The 6,455-nt window shown below is 44.8% G+C and overlaps 1 non-coding gene across 1 annotated transcript; it reads right to left on the bottom strand.

The window, feature by feature from the left end:
* Positions 1-4,939: 4,939 nt before the first annotated feature.
* Positions 4,940-5,101, bottom strand: LOC138570423 (U1 spliceosomal RNA). The gene has a single exon (XR_011303483.1). It is a non-coding gene; the product is annotated as a U1 spliceosomal RNA (small nuclear RNA).
* Positions 5,102-6,455: the final 1,354 nt, after the last annotated feature.

Raw genomic sequence — 6,455 nt, 5'->3', positions numbered from 1 at the left:
GCAGTAGAGCACTATAGCAAACCTTGTGCTGAAGTAGGAGGCGGTTGCAGGTCAAGGTATAGGCGCATTTAGGCCTGGCTACGTCAACTGTGGGCTGTCTTATGTCATGTGTGGTTAGAGATGGACATTAGAGCTGGGGATGGCTGGGGGTTGTTGGTATGGAAGTGGAGGCTTGGCTCGTGATGATTGAAGCAGTGTGTACAGTATGACCAAGCAAATAGAGACTAAGAGGACGAATATGTTGCATCATCATGATCGCAAAGGACATTGAGCGTGATATTCAAATGTACATTGGATTATGTGGGTTTCAGTTTCTCTCCAAGTTTGCAAAAGGGTCTGGACTTGGGGGGCGGAAGTGACTGGAGGGGAGCTGTGTTCCTGCAAAAACTGTCTTTCCTGAGGGCCTGGCACACGAGACTGCATCGGAAAGTCATCCTTTGCTCAACAGCCCAAACTTAAACAATGAAACTGTCCAAAGCTGTATATATGTCTCATGCTTTGCACACATTTTACTGTCAGGGTGACTATTCTGACAGAGGAAATGAGCACCATACCCAGCGTGCATTGCATGCTCCGAAGGAATGCACATTTGAATTACTAGCACAGACACGTTTGAGAAATTGGTGGTCATTCTTATGTTCCCAAGATTCACTTTTTTTGTTTTGGTTTCATAATTTTTATTACATATTATAATATCAACAAATAGATAAGCAAACAAACAGTAGTTCATAATAATGAAATATGTCCTATGCAAATGATCTCCTGTGCGAGTACATCCTTCTGTGCGCTCCACACACCACCAGATCTCATTGGATCTAGAATCCCGCCATTGTGCTCATAAACTCACATGGGGGCTCAGGGTCCAAATCCTGACACGTGGGTGGTTCCATCTGCTATGGCGTCCAGAAAACCCATTACAAATCCGATTAAGGAGACCCCGGTGCTGCATCTATCTTCTAAGTAACCACAAAACCTGCAAGCTCCCCATGTGCCGCCGGCCCTGTAGGCCTGCACACCTGCACGATGGCTGTTTGAGGGCAGAAACACCCTCGGCTTGTGGTGAAGTGTATGGGCTGGCTCGTCGTGGTCTCAGCCCGTTCCTCATCTCTCACAGTCAGGGAGGTGTGATCTATCCCTGCATGAGGATGAAGCCCTTCCCAAGTTACCAACCCTCACCCTACTGGGCCAGAGAGAGTGAGCAAGGTTACTGAGCTATCCCATCTAGGCTCCTCCGCCAAAGTTACCAAACTCACTTGGAGGTTCTGGGTGTAGGCTGACATTCTGGCAGTGATTGTACACAGGCACTCATGCACTCAGCCAGTGTCGGGCCGGGGCATAAAATGGTCTTGAGCACCAATGAAAAAGTGATCCACTGTTGCAAATGGCAGTTCATTGCTTTTGTGACAGACTGTTTGAGTAGTACCTAAGGGGGAGGTTTTTGATAAAATGTGATGCAAATTGGGCATTTTAAGGACTATTTATTCAACACCACCAGTCAAAACTACTAGCATGGTGAAGTAACTCATCAAACTGTGACCCACTTTTACCAAACTAGGAAGTTGGTAGGCAAAGGCCAAATGTTGTAACGACAAACAGCACTGCACTGGACGTCCCACTAATGCTGCACTGTATCAGGTGCCCCTATAGCACAAGCCTGAACCACTCATCGCAGTCAACTCTTCCAGGCACTGCATGAGAGAGCGTATGGTTTTTATCATTGTTTGTGCACAGCCAAAAAGTGTGTTGCAGAGTGTGTGTGAACTGTGACGTCATGTATACAATGTTTTATAGGGGTTTGGACCAGTGAACCTTCATTCATTTTCTTTTTCATTTCTTTGCTGGATTTCGTGCAACCATGATTGTCTCCTTCCCTGCGCTTCTCGTTCATGGTTGATGCCCGCAGGCCGAGGTCTGAGGTAACTGCTGGTGGCCCCATTCTCTGATCACCTGCCTGTGTCACAACAGCTCAAACACAGATTGCGGTGTACACCGGTGAACATTTCTGACCGTAAGCCTATACATTTTTCAAACTAAACTTGCTTGTTACTAATCACATTACGCTCCCAATTGTTGTCATTTATATTGAATCCTAGAATTACCATGGGTGGGTGTTCTTTATTTGGAAAGCAAAGCCCAATATTACCTTTCAAAATTGAGATGTTGCTCTATAATCAAGGCAAGCAGCAGAAAAATGTGCTAATTGACAGCATCATGTGTGCGTAGGATCTGACAGTAGACATGGGGAAAATCAGTTGCAGAGAAGTTTAAAGTTATGTTTTACATTCCCTTTATATAAGTAGCATTTTTAACTGTGTGTGCCCACAGCATTGCATCCATGCAATTTAAATCATGCTTGCTAACTTGCATATATGTTAGACCTGGTTATGATATGATGATATGATATGTTATTTATAAGACGCTTAATACCCAGAGGTTTCTAAGCACGGACCCGGGGATCGAACCTGTGTTGCTCCGTGTCGTCTTGTTTCCAAGGCGAGCACATTGGTGCTGAGCTATCCTCCTCTTTGTAAATGTCCTGACCAGCCATTTTTGACATTAATATAAAGATGTAACTCATTGTGCAGACAAACCCATAGCTTTGTTAGGAGGACCCATAGGATTTGCAATAATGCAATGAAATGAAGGGAAAATAGAGAAGGGGGATAAGTGGGTGGATGGATATTTGGGTAAGTTAGTGGGTACATGAATGAGTGTGGAAGTGTCTGAGCGCTGTGAAGGCACAATGAAGTAAGACACAGACAACAGATTTAGCTTTCTAATCTCAAGCTTTATTTTTACTTCAAAGTGAGTTGGAGGTAGGCCTAACTTGCCGCATATGAAGTTAGGATTTCCCTACCTAAACAAAACTAAGGATAGTCTGTGTCAGTATGTCCAAATCAAGACTGTGTCCAAAACCTGTGCTTTCCCTTACAACTAACTTCGTCCATTGTGTAGGGATGTCAGCAGCAAAAATAGTGTTCAAATCAAGTTTTGAGCTTCGTCCAGCTTTTTTCTTGCACTCAGCTTTCCCTTACCGAAATTCAGAACAGTATATGCACGAAGCCCAGCCAGAACAGTTGTCCTGAGTGACCGACCAATAGCAGACTTGATTGTAATACTTGTTTTGTTATAAGTAACCAAAACATGGAAGTTTTTTGATTACACAAATGTTCTTTTACCTTGGTAGATTTCAGCATGGATAAAAAAGTAGATGATGACGGGAAAAGAAAACAAGTTAAAGGAGGAGTTCAGAAAAAGCGTGAGAAGAAAAAGAAGAAATTAGAAAAAGAGGCCAGCCAATATCAAAAAGTAAGTGACATGTTTATGTCAACAAAACGTGTCCATCCTCAGGAAGATCCTAGACCAGAAAGCAGCTGTTCTGCCACAATTACCACTGACACTGAAGCTGGAGATACAGGACAGGGTGATGAAAGAACTGAAATAGAGGCTTCAACTTTTGAAGGTTCCCTAGAAGTACAAGCTGAGGAAGTAGAGTGTGACAATGTTGATGTACTGGCTGATGCTAAGTCAGCTGAAAATGTTGAGGAGAAACAGTGGTTTGTCAGGCCCTCATCAGAAACCCTACTTGCCTTTTTAAAATTCCATCCATGTCAACCAGAAGACCTTCCAATTCATTTCAATACAAGAAAATTATATCAACATAAAGATGGGGAACGGCGGCAGTGGATGACTTATTCATGCAAGGCTAGAGCTTTTTTCTGCATGGTGTGTCTTGCGTTTAGCAAGAAACACAGACAGAAGTGCTTTCATTGAAGAATGCATTGACGAAAAGCATATGTATCAAAGAATTGATGAACATGAACGAAGCAACCTACACAACAATTTAGCTGTCTCTTTCAAAAGCAAAAAACTGCAAAACAAGAGGAAGTTAAAAGGAAACGGGCCATTCTGGAGCGTGTGGTGGAAACAATTAAACTGATTGGCAAAAGAGGTCTCAGCTATCGGGCAACAATTGAAGCAGCCCATACCTTAGAAGATGAAAGTTTGGATCATGGCAATTTTCTGGAAATTCTTCTTCTTCGGAACAAATTTGATCCTTTACTAAAAAATCACCTTGAAGAAGTCGGAAAACTTAGTAAAAACCGACATGAACGTGTAAAGCAGGCCTGTCCAACCTTTTTGAATGTGGGGCCGAAGCATTCACTTTTGTCACCCAGTGGGCCGGCGAGCCAAAAGTCAACAACCTCACCCAAAGCAGTATATTAAAAAAGCGATATTGTGTGACCTTTGACACAATAGCATCACAGGCAGTGATAGCCATGCAGTCCCAAGGATAGCTTTTGGTGTCATGGGCAGTGATCAAAGGTTAGTTGCTTGTGATTTCTTTCAGTGTCTATCTGTTAATATTTTTCTGAAATAGTGGGGGCGACCAAGTGTAGTGAGGGAGCTACAAGGTTCTAGGGAAGGTTTGGGGGGTTCCCCCCCAAGAATTTTTTTGGTGACCAAAAAGCAATAAGTTTACAATCAGTTCTAAAGGGGAACATGAACATTCCATGTCACCAACAGTAGAAAAGAACATTTTACAACACAACACATTTTAATGATCAATGTGTCCACAGTGTAAGACAGCACTGTCACTGATGTAACACATTGTCATGCTGGTTGTACCCAAAATATGCCTCTGTAGCAACATGTCTATGCTGGCTGTTCCCAATTTAGGCCAGCATTGTCCTGTACAAAGCATGATTGATGCTGCCTGAGCCTGTGCAGTGTGCCCAATACATATGGCAGCGTATCTCTGTAATACACATTACTTCTGTGGTGATGAAAGAAGCATAATTCAATTCAACGGATAAAATGTGGAAAAGCGATCACCCAAAGGTGAACCTAATTGAAGAAACGCAATGTGAGCACAATCTAAAAGTATGCAACCTAGCAGGCCGAGTGCACACTTTACCTTTTCTTTCACCAATAAATCGGGGGGAGAGCGCGAACGCAGTCCCCCACTACCAGAAATAATGCAGTCGTGTATCCCGCATTTGGGAACATAGCAAGGGTCAGCAAATCCGATGTGCAATGGGTAAGCCTCACCCTGGGAGATCTGCCCCTGAGATCACATTCTCCCCTGCCAGCTAAGTATGAGTTGCATGCAAGAGGGCAGGGGTTGGGTCAGTTCTGGGAAGCCCCGCTAAGCGAGGGTGAGAAGGCAGGCCCTGACCCAGCCCCAACCCCCCAATCCACGGAAGCTCTGAGCGTCTGCAGAGCTGCCTGTCCCGCGTTTAGGGGGAAGCTCCAGCAGGCAGAGCCCAGCAGAAGAGCAGATTGTAGCGCAGTTCCTTTCTCCCATCAGGCGCTGCTCTGCCCAAGATTTGTATAAATAGCAGGATGGCTCGAGCTGTTGCAGTCTGCCCACTGGCCTGTCAGCCCCACATGGGCCCATGGCCCTCCTGAGCGGAGCTGCTCAGCGCTGGCCCCATTGACACCATCATAATCATCCTGGACCTCGACGCTCCACCACCCCTGAATCTCAGAGTTCTGCTCAATGACAATGCTGAAGCTTTGGCATCTTTGCCGTAACCATATGTAGTGTTGTGTCAGCCAAGCATGCACAGTGCCAAAGGCAAGTATTCCCTTGTCAGGGCCCAGAGGTCACTGAGTCTTCCAGTGCCATCCACTTTGCACGGCCTACTGTTCCCAGCGTTTTCTACTCGCAAATCAGCACCACTGCCAAACAGAACTGCATCAATGGGGCCCATCGCTGCTGCTCTCCGACTTGACCCCAGCCCAGCGCAAAGGCAGCCATTCTTCTGGTCTGATGCTGAAAAGCCTGGCTCTGCTGAGATCCGAAAGACAAGAACTGAGGTATTTTGGGAACATAGCACTATTGTTTTTTGTGTTGCAACTGTATCAGCTCACACCTCTCATGAGGGTATAGGCTGCCTTCAGACTGTGCTACCAAAAGAGTGAAAATAAGTTATACCTTTTGGGCTTGCCTGTTTCACTTTTATGATTGGGATCACTGCTGCATGGGTATTAAGCGCGTTATAAATAACCTATCATATCAGATCATATCATAGATCACAGATCAAGATCATAAGCAACTTCCAGAAACCTTGGCAGGTGGTCCACTGAGGCCCATTTGCAGGTTGCAGTGTGTTATTGGGGCACTACTAGGGTAACATATTGTGCTGTACATGTGGTATTCGACATGCTTTGATACCCCACTGGCCACATCTATAATGTCCAATGTACTTGGTACAATGCATGGACATTTTCATCAATCCGCACTGTGCTTAGAGGTAAACGTAACTGAGCTCCCACTGTTCTTCTTTGTCTCGAGACGAAGAAAAAAAGCACTGCAAAGGTTAAGTTTCTCCGCTTCCACTCGTGTTTTCTCCAGAGCTGCAGCAACTATTCGAAGTGTACTCCGATCCATTTTGTGAACAAACTCAATCCACTAACAAACAAAAACTTTGGTTCCCATTGATTTGGAT

The sequence above is a fragment of the Ambystoma mexicanum genome, chromosome 2q, assembly GCF_040938575.1.
Source record: "Ambystoma mexicanum isolate Mex_15411 chromosome 2q, UKY_AmexF1_1, whole genome shotgun sequence".
In the NCBI taxonomy this organism is placed as follows: domain Eukaryota; kingdom Metazoa; phylum Chordata; class Amphibia; order Caudata; family Ambystomatidae; genus Ambystoma; species Ambystoma mexicanum.
Note: the sequence above shows the minus strand (reverse complement) of the source record. Positions and strands in the feature narration are given on the sequence as shown.